This window comes from Rattus norvegicus, chromosome 11, assembly GCF_036323735.1.
Source record: "Rattus norvegicus strain BN/NHsdMcwi chromosome 11, GRCr8, whole genome shotgun sequence".
Classification (NCBI taxonomy): Eukaryota; Metazoa; Chordata; class Mammalia; order Rodentia; family Muridae; genus Rattus; species Rattus norvegicus.
The window spans coordinates 30,126,736-30,145,999 of record NC_086029.1 but is presented as its reverse complement, the minus strand read 5'-3'; the positions used below and the strand labels follow the sequence as shown (position 1 = coordinate 30,145,999).

General features: G+C 39.2%; 1 non-coding gene across 1 annotated transcript; it reads right to left on the bottom strand.

The window, feature by feature from the left end:
* Window positions 1-3,873: 3,873 nt before the first annotated feature.
* On the bottom strand, window positions 3,874-3,980 carry LOC120095805 (U6 spliceosomal RNA). The gene has a single exon (XR_005491569.1). It is a non-coding gene; the product is annotated as a U6 spliceosomal RNA (small nuclear RNA).
* Window positions 3,981-19,264: the final 15,284 nt, after the last annotated feature.

Below are 19,264 nucleotides of genomic sequence, written 5' to 3'. Positions count from 1 at the left end.
ATTGAATCTGTAGATTGCTTTTGGTAAAATGGCCATTTTTACTATATTAATCCTGCCAATCCATGAGCATGGGAGATCTTTCCATCTTCTGAGGTCTTCCTCAATTTCTTTCCTCAGTGTCTTGACGTTCTTATTGTACAGATCTTTTACTTGCTTGGTTAAAGTCACACCGAGGTACTTTATATTATTTGGGTCTATTATGAAGGGTGTCGTTTCCCTAATTTCTTTCTCGGCTTGTTTCTCTTTTGTATAGAGGAAGGCAACTGATTTATTTCAGTTAATTTTATACCCAGCCACTTTGCTGAAGTTGTTTATCAGCTTTAGTAGTTCTCTGGTGGAACTTTTGGGATCACTTAAATATACTATCATGTCATCTGCAAATAGTGATATTTTGACCTCTTCTTTTCCGATCTGTATCCACTTGATCTCCTTTTGTTGTCTGATTGCTCTGGCTAGAACTTCAAGAACTATATTGAATAAGTAGGGAGAGAGTGGGCAGCCTTGTCTAGTCCCTGATTTTAGTGGGATTGCTTCAAGTTTCTCTCCATTTAGTTTAATGTTAGCAACTGGTTTGCTGTATATGGCTTTTACTATGTTTAGGTATGGGCCTTGAATTCCTATTCTTTCCAGGACTTTTATCATGAAGGGGTGTTGAATTTTGTCAAATGCTTTCTCAGCATCTAATGAAATGATCATGTGGTTCTGTTCTTTCAGTTTGTTTATATAATGGATCACGTTGATGGTTTTCCGTATATTAAACCATCCCTGCATGCCTGGGATGAAGCCTACTTGATCATGGTGGATGATTGTTTTGATGTGCTCTTGAATTCGGTTTGCCAGAATTTTATTGAGTATTTTTGCGTCGATATTCATAAGGGAAATTGGTCTGAAGTTCTCTTTCTTTGTTGTGTCTTTGTGTGGTTTAGGTATAAGAGTAATTGTGGCTTCGTAGAAGGTATTCGGTAGGGCTCCATCTGTTTCAATTTTGTGGAATAGTTTGGATAATATTGGTATGAGGTCTTCTATGAAGGTTTGATAGAATTCTGCACTAAACCCGTCTGGACCTGGGCTCTTTTTGGTTGGGAAACCTTTAATGAATGCTTCTATTTCCTTAGGAGTTATGGGGTTGTTTAACTGGTTTATCTGTTCCTGATTTAACTTCGATACCTGGTATCTGTCTAGGAAATTGTCCATTTCCTGAAGATTTTCAAATTTTGTTGAATATAGGTTTTTATAGTAAGATCTGATGATTTTTTGAATTTCCTCTGAATCTGTAGTTATGTCTCCCTTTTCATTTCTGATTTTGTTTATTTGGACGCACTGTCTGTGTCCTCTCGTTAGTCTGGCTAAGGGTTTATCTATCTTGTTGATTTTCTCAAAGAACCAACTTTTGGTTCTGTTGATTCTTTCTATGGTCCTTTTTGTTTCTACTTGGTTGATTTCAGCTCTGAGTTTGATTATTTCCTGCCTTCTACTCCTCCTGGGTGTATTTGCTTCTTTTTGTTCTAGAGCTTTTAGGTGTGCTGTCAAGCTGCTGACATATGCTCTTTCCTGTTTCTTTCTGCAGGCACTCAGCGCTATGAGTTTTCCTCTTAGCACAGCTTTCATTGTGTCCCATAGGTTTGAGTATGTTGTATCTTCATTTTCATTAAATTCTAAAAAGTTTTTAATTTCTTTCTTTATTTCTTCCTTGACCAGGTTATCATTGAGTAGAGCATTGTTCAATTTCCACGTATATGTGGGCATTCTTCCCTTATTGTTATTGAAGACCAGTTTTAGGCCGTGGTGGTACGATAGCACGCATGGGATTATTTCTATCTTTCTGTACCTGTTGAGGCCTGTTTTTTGACCAATTATATGGTCAATTTTGGAGAAAGTACCATGAGGAGCTGAGAAGAAGGTATATCCTTTTGCTTTAGAATAGAATGTTCTATAAATATCCGTTAAGTCCATTTGGCTCATGACTTCTCTTAGTCTGTCTACATCTGTGTTTAATTTCTGTTTCCATGATCTGTCCATTGATGAGAGTGGGGTGTTGAAATCTCCCACTATTATTGTGTGAGGTCCAATGTGTGTTTTGAACTTTAGTAAGGTTTCTTTTACGTATGTAGGTGCCCTTGTATTTGGGGCATAGATATTTAGGATTGAGAGTTCATCTTGGTGGATTTTTCCTTTGATGAATATGAAGTGTCCTTCCTTATCTTTTTTGATGACTTTTAGTTGGAAATTGATTTTATTTGATATTAGAATGGCTACTCCAGCTTGCTTCTTCTGACCATTTGCTTGGAAAGTTGTTTTCCAGCCTTTCACTCTGAGGTAGTGTCTGTCTTTGTCTCTGAGGTGTGTTTCCTGTAGGCAGCAGAATGCAGGGTCCTCGTTGCGTATCCAGTTTGTTAATCTATGTCTTTTTATTGCGGAGTTGAGGCCATTGATATTGAGAGATATTAAGGAATAGTGATTATTGTTTCCCTTTATATTCATATTTTGATGTGAGGTTATGTTTGTGTGCTTTCATTCTCTTTGTTTTGTTGCCAAGACGATTAGTTTCTTGCTTCTTCTAGGGTATAGCTTGCCTCCTTATGTTGGGCTTTACCATTTATTATCCTTTGTAGTGTTGGATTTGTGGAAAGATATTGTGTAAATTTGGTTTTTTCATGGAATATCTTGGTTTCTCCATCAATGTTAATTGAGAGTTTTGCTGGATACAGTAACCTGGGCTGGCATTTGTGTTCTCTTAGGGTCTGTATGACATCAGTCCAGGATCTTCTGGCCTTCATAGTTTCTGGCGAGAAGTCTGGTGTGAATCTGATAGGTCTCCCTTTATATGTTACTTGACCTTTTTCCCTTACTGCTTTTAATATTCTTTCTTTATTTTGTGCGTTTGGTGTTTTGACAATTATGTGACGGGAGGTGTTTCTTTTCTGGTCTAATCTATTTGGAGTTCTGTAGGCTTCTTGTATGTCTATGGGTATCTCTTTTTTTAGGTTAGGGAAGTTTTCTTCTATGATTTTGTTGAAGATATTTACTGGTCCTTTGAGCTGGGAGTCTTCACTCTCTTCTCTACCTACTATCCTTAGGTTTGATCTTCTCATTGAGTCCTGGATTTCCTGTATGTTTTGGACCAGTAGCTTTTTCCGCTTTACATTGTCTTTGACAGTTGAGTCAATGATTTCTATGGAATCTTCTGCTCCTGAGATTCTCTCTTCCATCTCTTGTATTCTGTTGGTGAAGCTTGTATCTACAGCTCCTTGTCTCTTCTTTTGGTTTTCTATATCCAGGGTTGTTTCCATGTGTTCTTTCTTGATTGCTTCTATTTCCATTTTTAATTCCTTCAACTGTTTGATTGTGTTTTCCTGGAATTCTTTCAGGGATTTTTGTGTCTCCTCTCTATGGGCTTCTACTTGTTTATTTATGTTTTCCTGGAATTCTTTCAGGGATTTTTGCGATTCTTTCAGGCATTTTTGCGATTCCTCTCTGTAGGCTTCTACTTGTTCTCTAAGGGAGTTCTTCATGTCTTTCTTGAAGTCCTCCAGCATCATGATCAAATATGATTTTGAAACTAGATCTTGCTTTTCTGGTGTGTTTGGATATTCCGTGTTTGCTTTGGTGGGAGTATTGGGCTCCGATGATGCCATGTAGTCTTGGTTTCTGTTGCTTGTGTTCCTGCGATTGCCTCTCGCCATCAGATTATCTCTAGTGTTACTTTGTTCTGCTATTTCTGACAGTGGCTAGACTGTCCTATAAGCCTGTGTGTCAGGAGTGCTGTAGACCTGTTTTCCTCTCTTTCAGTCAGTTATGGGGACAGAGTGTTCTGCTTTCGGGCGTGTAGTTTTTCCTCTCTACAGGTCTTCAGCTGTTCCTGTGGGCCTGTGTAAAAATATGGAACGCTTCACGAATTTGCGTGTCATCCTTGCGCAGGGGCCATGCTAATCTTCTCTGTATCGTTCCAATTTTAGTATATGTGCTGCCGAAGCGAGCACGAATGCTTTCTTTTAAAGGAATGCCATGAAGCAACATTCACTCTACTCACCTGAAATTGGAAAATGTAAGTAGAGTAGGCTCATGTTAACTTTTAAGAAGCAAACATGTTTTACCAGCCTTGCTAATCAAGTGGGGGAAAAATACAAGAAAAATATTTAAATACTCAAGACAACTTTATTCCAAAGCAAGGAAACTTTAAATGTACCCACTCTCATATGGATCATGAAACTGAAAAGGAGGCAAAGACAAAGAAATAAAGATGTTGCAGAAGGGCAGTTGTGTAACCGGACACATAAACCATGGAAACTAGAAGAGGCTATGGCGTGTGGGAGAGAAGAGGGATGGAGACAATCAACATTAAACCCATGTCTGCTTTGGAAAATGTCACGAAAGCCTAATACTTGGTATGTTGATGGAAAGAAACTGAAGAAAAGTAATGCCAAGCTACTAAGAAGAATCATTATAGGACTTAACAATTATCTAAGTCTTATTTAGTTCTCTAAATATCTCATTGGGTACTCTGATGTGTTCACATCAACGCAGACAGAATGCTTTTGCTAATGTTTAAATAAGGCCACTGTGGCCAATACTATCAACTGCTTACAAAACACCTGCATTCTCTTCTTGTTAACAATGCTTAAAATTCAAAAGACACAGCAATATCTCTTTCGTAGCTTCTTTGTAGGTAGGGGTCTATTTATCTATTATAGTCAAAGAGCTTTTAAAGTCAATCTAAGTAATGATGTTATATTAAGTGTTTTCCAGGGTGCTGCAGAAAGCTTTACCTCTCCTGATGGGAGGACAAATCGTTCAGCGTTGCTGCTTCTTCTTTTCGTTTCTGTTTTGATGAGCCCGGTGCTTTTCCATTGGTGACAGGCATAAAGATGAAAGTCAGCACTGTTAAGACGGTGGCACACGGTAGAGATGATCTGGGTCCCTGTGGTACCTCAACACAGTTATTCCAATGCTAGGCTAGGGTCTTTGCATCTTCTTATTGGAAAAGCATTTTTTTTTTGGCCTGGATCAATCTTTGGTGTTTTGTTACTTATAGTTCAATCTATTTCCATTTATTTATTTAGTTTTACTTTTTCTGCTGTCAGTTTTGAGACAAGATCTAACTCTATAGCCCAAGTTGGGCTGCTTGAACTCATGATTATTCTCCTGTTCCAATCTTCAAAATGCTAAAATTATAGGAATGAAAATATCACCAGTAAATTACCTGATATAATTTACTCTTATGTGACATATGAAGTAATGAGACCTGCATGTCAGTAGTTCTGAGTGTATATGTACCCCATATACACTTCAGACTTCTTCAATATCACTACTTAATATTGATTTACACTTGTAAGAGAGTAAGCATTTTCATTAAGCCCACCTAGGTAACAATAGGCAAGGAATCTTAGTATCTTATAGGATTAAAACCTCCATCTTCTATTGACTGAGATATTTTCCAGTAACTGATATTATAATTAATTAATAATGAATCTAATCATTGACCATAATCTGCTTTAGGGTAGGATCTAATCAATGTAATATATATATAAATGTATATATATATATGAAAATATTGCATTTCCTCACAAACAAAATAACAATTTAATAAAGTACAGCTTCACTAAAGCTTACAAAAACATTAATGCAACTAAGCAGAAGCCTCATGGAAAATGAATTCCACTTAAATTCAAGTTCCAGTGTTTCATAGTCAAACTGTTGGAATAACAGATCTCCTTTCCCCATTCATTTTTATGGGTGGTAAGGGTAAAGAATAAAAAAGAAACACAATTAGTACTCACATTTTGTTAGTAATACAGCATTTGTGAACTTTGTATCAAATTTTATATCACATCCTGAGATAAAGACCACATTCCCACATCAGAATGAGTCGTACGCCTACCTACAGCTTTATGGGCTCTGAGCAAAGGAAAAATTCAGTTCTCAAATCAAAATGATACTCTATAGCATTTCAAAGTGGAAAAACAATCACACAGGAGTAATTATTTTTTAAAATTCACATATGGATAATGATTTGGGATAGTTAAACATGTTCTCAGGCCTTACAACTCTCTGGGCTCCTTCTCAAGCTTTATGTCCTCATTGTGAGGAAGGAAAGAAAATATAGATGATGAAAGATGGGCTATAGAAGTCATTTCCTTTATATTCAATTCATTGTAAATTCAGACAGTATTCTTTCTATTTCCTACACACACACACACACACATACACACACACACACACACACACACACACACACACACACACACACGTGCACACACAGCTAAAGGAGAAACACAAAGGGATTTTCTTTAAAGGAGAAACACAAAGGGATTTTCTTGGGACTATTGACTGACCTAGGTTTCATGGATACCTAAGTTCTTCTGGGTGCCATTCTTCCATTTATATCAGATATAGCTTTAGAATTTAAGGGAGCAGAAAGATAAAGCTTAACAAGTCAGAAGACCAGAGAGAATTCTGGAATTGTTCAGGCAGTGTAATGAGGCTGGCATGATGCCTATCTACATGATGTGTGACTTAGAAGCAATGTTTTTGAATCATTTGTATGTTATTAAGGGTTCAGGTCACAGTCCAGATCCTTTATGAGTCAGCTGATGTCCCAAAGGGATCTTTCTGACTTTAACATCTCTCACTAAATCAACTTTAGCCGGTCTCTATTTTTGAAACTTAGTTTATCAAGCTAAGATAAAACTTGGAGCTAGGAAATAGCTAGGTACCTTGACAGAATGCATGGAAATATTAATCAAAAATCATAAAATTCTGTTCATCAACTTCATGTTGCCCACATTGATATAACATATATATATATATATGCACATATGAAGTTTTAATTGAAAAATAACTTTTACCCTCACGTTTTACTTTTAAAGATAAATTCAGTGACATTCAACTGGATGTTAGGGGACATCTAGATTTTATAACCATATGACTTTAACATAATATGTGCAACTATAAGCAATTGAATTCAGTGCACTTAGCAACTGAAAAGATGTCAAAATGAGTCTCTTAGTCCATGTTATGTCTAATCAGCCAGCTCAACTCTTTGCATATTCAATTTTTCAATCAAATGACCTTATTAGAAAGCCTTTTAGACAAGCCATGTGGGACTCTCTCACAGTAGAAGCTTCCTAAAATATATACTTATATAAAAGGAGTTAAAGTGAAACTATCCTATTATAGGGGGACAACACACCAGAAACCATACAGTACTAAATAAAAAACCCAATATCAGAAGTAAGTTACCTCTTTATAAGTTGTTAGCCAATCATATCCCATAGATGCTAAAATATTATAGAATTGCCATTGTTCTTGATTATCTTTCAGAAGTTGATGGAAAAGCTGCTGTTGAAGACATCACATACTTGAGTCCAAAGAACATGGAGAAGTTACATGGCTGCTGACCTGGAAGGTTCATCCTTCCTAGTTAGCTTGCACAGTGCTGGAAGAGGCAAGGCATACTATTTGAGGAGAAAAGTGACCACCAATTTCATGTGGCTGTGAACTCTGAATTTCTTTTTTTTTATGTTTCTTTTTTTATTATTATTATTAACTTGAGTATTTCTTATATACATTTCGAGTGTTATTCCCTTTCCCAGTTTCCGGGCAAACATCCCCCTCCCCCCTCCCCTTTCTTATCGGTGTTCCCCTCCCCACTCTCCCCCCATTGTCCCCCTCACCCCAACAGTCTAGTTCACTGGGGGTTCAGTCTTAGCAGGACCCAGGGCTTCCCCTTCCACTGGTGCTCTTACTAGGATATTCATTGCTACCTATGAGGTCAGAGTCCAGGGTCAGTCCATGTATAGTCTTTAGGTAGTGGCTTAGTCCCTGGAAGCTCTGGTTGCTTGGCATTGTTGTACATATGGGGTCTCGAGCCCCTTCAAGCTCTTCCAGTTCTTTCTCTGATTCCTTCAACGGGGGTCCTATTCTCAGTTCAGTGGTTTGCTGCTGGTATTCGCCTCTGTATTTGCTGTATTCTGGCTGTGTCTCTCGGGAGCGATCTACATCCGGCTCCTGTCGGTCTGCACTTCTTTGCTTCATCCATCTTGTCTAATTGGATGGCTGTATATGCGTGGGCCACATGTGGGGCAGACTCTGAATGGGTGTTCCTTCAGTCTCTGTTTTAATCTTTGCCTCTCTCTTCCCTGCCGAGGGTATTCTTGTTCCCCTTTTAAAGAAGGAGTGAACCATTCACATTTTGATCATCTGTCTTGAGTTTCATTTGTTCTAGGCATTTAGGGTAATTCAAGCATTTGGGCTAATAGCCACTTATCAATGAGTGCATACCATGTATGTCTTTCTGTGTTTGGGTTAGCTCACTCAGGATATTTTCCAGTTCCAGCCATTTGCCTACGAATTTCATAAAGTCGTTGTTTTTGATAGCTGAGTAATATTCCATTGTGTAGATGTACCACATTTTCTGTATCCATTCCTCTGTTGAAGGGCATCTGGGTTCTTTCCAGCTTCTGGCTATTATAAATAAGGCTGCAATGAACATAGTGGAGCACGTGTCTTTTTTATATGTTGGGGCATCTTTTGGGTATATGCCCAAGAGAGGTATAGCTGGATCCTCAGGCAGTTCAATGTCCAATTTTCTGAGGATCCTCCAGACTGATTTCCAGAATGGTTGTACCAGTTTGCAATCCCACCAACAATGGAGGAGTGTTCCTCTTTCTCCACATCCTCGCCAGCATCTGTTGTCCCCTGAGTTTTTGATCTTAGCCATTCTCACTGGTGTGAGGTGAAATCTCAGGGTTGTTTTGATTTGCATTTCCCTTATGACTAAAGATGTTGAACATTTCTTTAGGTGTTTCTCAGCCATTCGGCATTCCTCAACTGTGAATTCTTTGTTTAGCTCTGAGCCCCATTTTTTTAATACGGTTATTTGTTTCCCTGTGGTCTAACTTCTTGAGTTCTTTGTATATTTTGGATATAAGGCCTCTATCTGTTGTAGGATTGGTAAAGATCTTTTCCCAATAGTTGGTTGCCGTTTTGTCCTAACCACAGTGTCCTTTGCCTTACAGAAGCTTTGCAGTTTTATGAGATCCCATTTGTCAATTCTTGATCTTAGAGCGTAAGCCATTGGTGTTTTGTTCAGGAAATTTTTTCCAGTGCCCATGTGTTCCAGATGCTTCCCTAGTTTTTCTTCTATTAGTTTGAGTGTGTCTGGTTTGATATGGAGGTCCTTGATCCACTTGGACTTAAGCTTTGTACAGGGTGATAAGCATGGATCGATCTGCATTCTTCTACATGTTGACCTCCAGTTGAACCAGCACCATTTGCTGAAAATGCTATCTTTTTTCCATTGGATGGTTTTGGCTCCTTTGTCAAAAATCAAGTGACCATAGGTGTGTGGGTTCATTTCTGGGTCTTCAATTCTATTCCATTGGTCTATCTGTCTGTCTCTGTACCAATACCATGCAGTTTTTATCACTATTGCTCTGTAATACTGCTTGAGTTCAGGGATAGTGATTCCCCCTGAAGTCCTTTCATTTTTGAGGATAGCTTTAGCTATTCTGGGTTTTTTGTTATTCCAGATGAATTTGCAAATTGTTCTGTCTAACTCTTTGAAGAATTGGATTGGTATTTTGATGGGGATTGCATTGAATCTGTAGATTGCTTTTGGTAAAATGGCCATTTTTACTATATTAATCCTGCCAATCCATGAGCATGGGAGATCTTTCCATCTTCTGAGGTCTTCTTCAATTTCTTTCCTCAGTGTCTTGACGTTCTTATTGTACAGATCTTTTACTTGCTTGGTTAAAGTCACACCGAGGTACTTTATATTATTTGGGTCTATTATGAAGGGTGTCGTTTCCCTAATTTCTTTCTCGGCTTGTTTCTCTTTTGTATAGAGGAAGGCAACTGATTTATTTCAGTTAATTTTATACCCAGCCACTTTGCTGAAGTTGTTTATCAGCTTTAGTAGTTCTCTGGTGGAACTTTTGGGATCACTTAAATATACTATCATGTCATCTGCAAATAGTGATATTTTGACTTCTTCTTCTCCGGTCTGTATCCCCTTGACATCCTTTTGTTGTCTGATTGCTCTGGCTAGAACTTCAAGAACTATATTGAATAAGTAGGGAGAGAGTGGGCAGCCTTGTCTAGTCCCTGATTTTAGTGGGATTGCTTCAAGTTTCTCTCCATTTAGTTTAATGTTAGCAACTGGTTTGCTGTATATGGCTTTTAACATGTTCAGGTATGGGCCTTGAATTCCTATTCTTTCCAGAACTTTTATCATGAAGGGGTGTTGAATTTTGTCAAATGCTTTCTCAGCATCTAATGAAATGATCATGTGGTTTTGTTCTTTCAGTTTGTTTATATAATGGATCACGTTGATGGTTTTCCGTATATTAAACCATCCCTGCATGCCTGGGATGAAGCCTACTTGATCATGGTGGATGATTGTTTTGATGTGCTCTTGAATTCGGTTTGCCAGAATTTTGTTGAGTATTTTTGCGTCGATATTCATAAGGGAAATTGGTCTGAAGTTCTCTTTCTTTGTTGTGTCCTTGTGTGGTTTAGGTATAAGTGTAATTGTGGCTTCGTAGAAGGTATTCGGTAGTGCTCCATCTGTTTCAATTTTGTGGAACAGTTTGGATAATATTGGTATGAGGTCTTCTATGAAGGTTTGATAGAATTCTGCACTAAACCCGTCTGGACCTGGGCTCTTTTTGGTTGGGAGACCTTTAATGACTGCTTCTATTTCCTTAGGAGTTATGGGGTTGTTTAACTGGTTTATCTGTTCCTGATTTAACTTCGGTACCTGGTATCTGTCTAAGAAATTGTCCATTTCCTGAAGATTTTCAAGTTTTGTTGAATATAGGTTTTTGTAGTAAGATCTGATGATTTTTTGAATTTCCTGTGAATCTGTAGTTATGTCTCCCTTTTCATTTCTGATTTTGTTAATTTGGACACACTCTCTGTGTCCTCTCGTTAGTCTGGCTAAGGGTTTATCTATCTTGTTGATTTTCTCAAAGAACCATCTTTTGGTTCTGTTGATTCTTTCGATGGTCTTTTTTGTTTCTACTTGGTTGATTTCAGCTCTGAGTTTGATTATTTCCTGCCTTCTACTCCTCCTGGGTGTATTTGCTTCTTTTTGTTCTAGATCTTTTAGGTGCGCTGTCAAGCTGCTGACATATGCTCTTTCCTGTTTCTTTCTGCAGGCACTCAGCGCTATGAGTTTTCCTCTTAGCACAGCTTTCATTGTGTCCCATAAGTTTGGGTATGTTGTACCTTCATTTTCATTAAATTCTAAAAAGTTTTTAATTTCTTTCTTTATTTCTTCCTTGACCAGGTTATCATTGAGTAGAGCAGTGTTCAATTTCCAAGTATATGTGGACATTCTTCCTTGATTGTTATTGAAGACCAGTTTTAGGCCGTGGTGGTCCGATAGCACGCATGGGATTATTTCTATCTTTCTGTACCTGTTGAGGCCCGTTTTTTGACCAAGTATATGGTCAATTTTGGAGAAAGTACCATGAGGAGCTGAGAAGAAGGTATATCCTTTTGCTTTAGGATAGAATGTTCTATAAATATCCGTTAGGTCCATTTGGCTCATGACTTCTCTTAGTCTGTCTACATCTGTGTTTAATTTCTGTTTCCATGATCTGTCCATTGATGAGAGTGGGGTGTTGAAATCTCCCACTATTATTGTGTGAGGTCCAATGTGTGTTTTGAGCTTTAGTAAGGTTTCTTTTACATATGTAGGTGCCCTTGTATTTGGGGCATAGTTATTTAGGATTGAGAGTTCATCTTGGTGGATTTTTCCTTTGATGAATATGTAGTGTCCTTCCTTATCTTTTTTGATGACTTTTAGTTGAAAATTGATTTTATTTGATATTAGAATGGCTACTCCAGCTTGCTTCTTCTGACCATTTGCTTGGAAAGTTGTTTTCCAGCCTTTCACTCTGAGGTAGTGTCTGTCTTTGTCTCTAAGGTGTGTTTCCTGTAGGCAGCAGAATGCAGGGTCCTCGTTGCGTATCCAGTTTGTTAATCTATTTCTTTTTTTGGGGAGTTGAGGCCATTGATGTTGAGTGATATTAAGGAATAGTGGTTATTGCTTCCTGTTATGTTCATATCTGGATGTGAGGTTATGTTTGTGTGCTTTCATTCTCTTTGTTTTGTTGCCAAGACGATTAGTTTCTTGCTTCTTCTAGGGTATAGCTTGCCTCCTTATGTTGGGCTTTACCATTTATTATCCTTTGTAGTGCTGGATTTGTAGAAAGATATTGTGTAAATTTGGTTTTGGCATGGAATATCTTGGTTTCTCCATCAATGTTAATTGAGAGTTTTGCAGGATACAGTAACCTGGGCTGGCATTTGTGTTCTCTTAGGGTGTGTATGACATCAGTCCAGGATCTTCTGGCCTTCATAGTTTCTGGCGAGAAGTCTGGTGTGATTCTGATAGGTCTGCCTTTATATGTTACTTGACCTTTTTCCCTTACTGCTTTTAATATTCTTTCTTTATTTTGTGCGTTTGGTGTTTTGACTATTATGTGACGGGAGGTGTTTCTTTTTTGGTCCAATCTATTTGGAGTTCTGTAGGCATCTTGTATGCCTATGGGTATCTCTTTTTTTAGGTTAGGGAAGTTTTCTTCTATGATTTTGTTGAAGATATTTACTGGTCCTTTGAGCTGGGAGTCTTCACTCTCTTCTATACCTATTATCCTTAGGTTTGATCTTCTCATTGAGTCCTGGATTTCCTGTATGTTTTGGACCAGTAGCTTTTTCCGCTTTACATTATCTTTGACAGTTGAGTCAATGATTTCTATGGAATCTTCTGCTCCTGAGATTCTCTCTTCCATCTCTTGAATTCTGTTGGTGAGGCTTGTATCTACAGCTCCTTGTCTCTTCTTTTGGTTTCTATATCCAGGGTTGTTTCCATGTGTTCTTTCTTGATTGCTTCTATTTCCATTTTTAATTCCTTCAACTGTTTGATTGTGTTTTCTTGGAATTCTTTCAGGGATTTTTGCGATTCCTCTCTGTAGGCTTCTACTTGTTTACTAATGTTTTCCTGTGTTTCCCTAAGTGTGTTCATGTCTTTCTTGAAGTCCTCCAGCATCATGATCAAATATGATTTTGAAACTAGATCTTGCTTTTCTGGTGTGTTTGGATATTCCATGTTTGTTTTGGTGGGAGACTTGCCCTCCGATGATGCCATGTAGTCTTGGTTTCTGTTGCTTGGGTTCCTGCGCTTGCCTCTCGCCATCAGATTATCTCTAGTGTTACTTTGTTCTGCTATTTCTGACAGTGGCTAGACTGTCCTATAAGCCTGTGTGTCAGGAGTGCTGTAGACCTGTTTTCCTCTCTTTCAGTCAGTTATGGGGACAGAGTGTTCTGCTTTCGGGCGTGTAGTTTTTCCTCTCTACAGGTCTTCAGCTGTTCCTGTGGGCCTGTGTCTTGAGTTCACCAGGCAGCTTTCTTGCAGCAGACAAGTTGGTCTTACCTGTGGTCCCGAGGCTCAAGTTTGCTCGCGGGGTGCTGTTCAAGGGCTCTCTGCGGAGGCAGCAACCAGGAAGACCTGTGCTGCCCCTTCCGGGAGCTTCAGTGCACCAGGGTTCCAGATGGCCTTTGGTGTTTTCCTCTGGCGTCTGAGATGTATGTACAGAGAGCAGTCTCTTCTGGTTTCCCAGGCTTGTCTGCCTCTCTGAAGGTTCAGCTCTCCCTCCCACGGGACTTGGGTGCAGAGAACTGTTTATCCGGTCTGTTTCCCTCAGGTTCCGGTGGTGTCTCAGGCAGGGGTCCTGCCGCTCCTGGGCCCTCCCCCACGGGAGCCCAGAGGCCTTATACAGTTTCCTCTTGGGCCAGGGATGTGGGCAGGGGTGGGCAGTGTTGGTGGTCTTTTCCGCTCTGCAGCCTCGGGAGTGCCCACCTGATCAGGCGGTGAGGTGTCTTTCCCACAGGGTCTGGGAGCAGATAGCTGCTGCGGGCCCGTGATCCGCGGGCGTGGGACCTCCGGCAAACACAGGACGTGCCTGGTCCTAGATGGACTCTGCCTCTGTGTGTCCCAATCTCACCAGGCAGCTCTCTTGCAGCAGACAATTTGGTCTTACCTGTGGTCCCGAGGCTCAAGTTTGCTCGCGGGGTGCTGCCCAAGGGCTCTCTGCGGCGGCAGCAACCAGGAAGCGAACTCTGAATTTCTAATAACAATCTGCTGTGCAAAACAGACCCACTGTTACAATACTGGTGCAGCTCTTTTGGAGTTAAACAACCACTATACGACTACATTTATGGCCTACTCTACAAGGTGGAATCAATTGTTACTGTGAACAAAACCAAGAGTCTATGGCCAGATAGGTCATAGGTGCTATAGGAAAACCTACTATTATTATACTATTATATAGAACCAGCAATAGCATAATTCCTGGTGACTTATTGCTATACTCATAGATCAGTGTATCTCTTAACTTTTGCTTATATGACCATTTTTTGCAGTAGATGGTGACTAATACCATACAAAAATGAAAAATTAGGAAAAAAGGAGAAAATTCCACCATCATTCTTGTTAGTGAGAGTTATCTCTTTGCCAGGCTATGCTCTCAGAGCTGGTGCATGATGAAAATCGAGAACAATCCTAAAGATGCAGTCTCAGAACTTTTAAAGACATCTCATCCCCTTCTTGGGAGCAGATCAAGGGTGTGCATACCCCCAAAATAACTGAAGTACTATTCAAGATCAGGTGATCAACACAACACACAACACTGCAGATTGGCAGTGAGAGATCGAATTAAATTTAAAGACGGCACTTGAAAGTGCCAGGCTTCCTGAATTTAGGGCAGAGGGCTGACTTGCTTGGACTAATGAATGAAAGTGTAATGTAGAAGAGGTTGGCAACTGATGTAACCTTATTTAAAATTCATGCCTTTGAAGTACTCATGAGATTTCTTTTTGCCTAATTTTATGACAATGATTGATCATTTAAAGTCAAGTTAATCTAGTTGAGTTTCTAAACTTTATAGAAATGCTTAGCCCTTGACCTCTGTGTATCATTCCAAGTGATCCTGTTACCATCACCATATGAACATTTCATTACGACCTTTTAAATATAAGAACTGGTTTCTGCAATAATCCTTCATGTTCCTTCTACCTCTAGCATATATTATCAAAGCTTGTATTCATGTGATGGATAAATGGAGACTTTGAATGGTGGTTTACTTATTTCTTGGGCACACATTCCTTTGATCTGCCCCCACCCCCAAGAACGTGAGATTGATCAGATGTCTTTAAAAGTTCTTAGGCTATATCCTTAGGAGAACGTAGATACTATTTCTACCATCAATCTCACATTTAGGCTTCTTTAAATTTTTTCTCAGATTTAGGTCTTTAACGTATTCATTCTCCTTTATTCTTTACATTATATTAGAGATATGTATTAGCTTCAAAGATGAGGAAAGAAACCAAGTTAGGGATAATGAATACATTGATATTCTCAATCACCAATGGAGAGAAAATGTCACGCGTGAACAAGAATATCTATGAGTTTTTTTAAAAATTTGGCAAGTTCGGCACTGTTTGAGAATTCTTTGAATGGATCAAATGTAGATATCAAAAACTTTGAAGTTTGAAGTTTGAAGTTTGAAAGTTTGAAGAATTTACATGGCAATTTTCTAGGAGGTAGACTTATTAACAAACTAATTAATATTATAAGTAATTAAAAGTGCCTAAATGTCAGGGGTTACTCCAAACTGGTACATGTGTATACCACCCCGGGGATAATACTAATATCTTGGCATGCATGTTTATTACTAAAGTATAATATGAAAATATAATAAAAAGGGAACTTCTTAATGGGGGGAAAAGCAGAATAGACAAGACAAATAACTGACATTTGTTAATTACAATGAAGTTTGGGCACTGTTTTTGTCAAATGTCTTAGGCAGAAGACTATTCTTCCTATTTGGCATGGAATATTCCAAGGATGATGCTGTAAATTGTTTGAGGTATCTAAAATCTAGAAACAGGGACAGAATTAAACTTATCCACGATGGGCTTGAAATATGGTATGCAGACCATATGTGATAGAATATATTATCTTCATGACTGGAGCACACAGGGAATTTGTTATTTTGCATGTCATTGTGAAAAAATACTTGACAGAAGCAACTTAAGCAAAGGTTAACATGACTCTTAGTCTCAGAGAGATTTTAGTGCACGGTGTCAAGAGAGGCATGTAAGAGTTCACTGCAGCAGAAGCATATTGTAGACAGTCCTCTGCTACAACCAAGCAGGAAGCAAGGAGTCCAGGGAGAATCAGGGGCTATGTAATGTTCCAAGATCTTCTCTAAGTGACCTGCCTCTTCCATTTAGGGACCATGTTCGAAGGGCTCTACATTTAAAAAAAATTATTATCACAATACACAATATAGAGACCAAGCGTTCAAGACATGCATTGTGTGTGACGTTCATATTCAATTTGTAGCACGGTGCATGGAATCACATTTTAGAACCCCAGATCTTATCCCAAACCTTTGGAATCAGGACCCTGAGAATCCCTATGAGCATGGTCATAGAATACATATCTATTGCTTTATGGTTGCTTTTATTGCAGATTTCAAACAGAACGCAAGATTATTTTTAAGATCAATTTTGTTTTTACAAACAAAATTGCTTTGCTGTGTGTATATAAGTCACCTGCATGTGGCTGCTCACGGAGGCCACAAGAGGACATTAGGTCTTCTGAGATGGAGTAATAAGTGATGGTGAACTACCTAATGTGGCCGCTGGAGGAGCAGCAAGCTCTCTGTACCACTGAACCATCTCTCCAGGTCCCAAGACAAGATTTTAAAGACAGTTTTTAATATAAAGGAAAGTAACCAGTACGTAAGGCATTGATATTCTAATTTTATTTTTAAAACCATAATTTTAATGATGTCTTTTGCTCTTTTGGCCATGTAGAAGTTGCAGGAACCAAGAAAGGTTCCTCATCAAGTATTGTATCCACTTCATCTGGTACCTCTGACCTTTTAAAACTATGCAATGGTGGTAGTGGGGCAGAGAGCCTATATTTTGTTATGGAGTCAGAATTAACTAAGGCATATGTTCTAAATTTATACTTGATTTTAAAATACATGAAACAATTATTGTTTGTTGTGATAAAAATTTAAAAAATAGCAGCGGAACAGGTTCCTGTGCATACCCTGGCTGTGGTGCTCTTTCTCTAGTTCATCTCAGATTGGTATCTCTCTCGGTGGCTCTCTGCTAGCTGTGAACTCTCTGGTTCCAGTCACTGGGTAAAATTAAGACTCAACAGACCGTAACCCAACAATCAGATTTACATGTTCCATTCTCAATCCACAATACATCCACACAATAAACTTACAACCAACTGGTAAGGATATAAACCACCCACCTAGATAAGATAAATTTGCCTACAGAAATCCATCCCAGCTACCTTGGCAATTCAAGACCACCTGGATCTAGGTCATCCTTCCCTGTCTCCATCTTGATTCTCCCACATCGCCTCCTCTTTCTTCTTCCTCTCTCCCTTTCCCTCTCCCTCTCCCTCTCCCTCTCCCTCTCCCTCTCCCTCTCCCTCTCCCTCTCCCTCTCCCTCTCCCTCTCCCTCTCAGACTTTTCCCCCAACTTCTCTTCTCTCTCATCCAATGATAGGCTTCGCCTTATCCTGGACTTGCCTTGATGCATAATGACATCATCCTACAATGGTTCATTATGAAGATGCTGCCTTGGCCCAGGATTATATTCACATTGTGTTGACAACAAAGGATCTCCCAACCTGGTAAGACTATTGCTGCACTAGACTTCCCATCTTTTCCTGTGTTCAGAGAGAATTTTACACATATGTCTTTATTATGTTCACTGGTTTATGGCATCTTGGATCAGAAACCTTTTCAAGTACCTACAGCATCACCTGCACACGATTAATAATCTAGGTCTATTAAATTATTAAATTTAATATCCACTATTAAATTAAAAATTGCACAGCAATGAAGGTTTACAAGGCCCGGAAAGCTAATGAATGCCAAGAGATGTCGTATACTCACTGCTTTGACTGCTGTCATGCTGCTGTGCACGTGGTGACAAGGTTCTGAACCCACCTGTCAGTCAGTAGTTAGGGGAAAGAGTTTAGAAAATAGGGATTTCTGTGAGCAGAATTCAATTAGCGTTTCAGGAAATAGACGCAATTTATAGTCGCCTGTTGTCATCTGGCTACCTATACAATGTCCAAAGAAAGGCAAAAGACAGAAGGTGCAGGGTTAGCTAGATGACTAAATAGAACGTTCAGCGTCTCCACTCACACATACCACGTGTGTATCTTTCTACGTCATTAAAATGTCATTCCACTCTTTATTGTCTGAAATGGTATTAAGAGTCAGATGATGTGTCGGTGGGGAAAGATGCTTACTGCTAGCCAACAACTGGAGTTTGATTCCTGGGACCCACATGGTGGAAGAAGAGAATCAACTCTCACAAGTTATCCTCTGACTTCCACATATATATCATACAACATGTGCACTCACACATACACCGACATAAATAAAATGCAAGGAAATTCATTTAAAATCTAAAATAGTGATGAGCTGGCTTTGTGGATCACCAGTTGTTCTTCACTCTCCGTGTAGAAAATATGGATCGAGACATTAAAAATTCTACAGAGACATCATGGGACACAATAGCAATGGTCTCTTTGCAAGGAGGTAAGGAAATCACTTAAAAGGTGGTGAAAGATTAAAAAAAGAATAGGCCTCTGAGTTGCTGTAGATTTATTGCTCCTAACCATGGGAAATGCAGGTCTGGCAGGAGAGTATATGTGCTGGAGAGGTGGGTTAGCATGCTTCAAGAATAGTCTATATTAGAGGTTTTCAAACTGTTGGTCATGACCCCTTGGGGCTACATAGCAAGTATTTACAATTCACAATAGTAGCAAAATTATAGTTATGAATAGCAGCTGTGATGGTTTGCATATGCTCAGCCCAGGGAGTGGCACTATTATAAGTTTTGACCCTGTTGGAGTAGGCTTGTCACTGTGGGTGTGAGCTTTTAGACCCTCATCCTAGTCGCCTGGAAGCTAGCATTCTACTTGCAGCCTTCAGAGGAAGATGTAGAACTTTCAGTTATACATGTATCATGCTTGCCTGGATGCTGCCATGCTCTCAGCTTGATGATAATGGAATGAACCTCTGAACCTTTAAGCCAGCCCCAATTAAATTTTGTCCTTATAAGAGTTGCCTTGGATGGATGAAACAAAGAAGTGCAGGCCGGCAGAAACCGGATGTAGATCTCTCCTGAGAGACACAGCCAAAATACA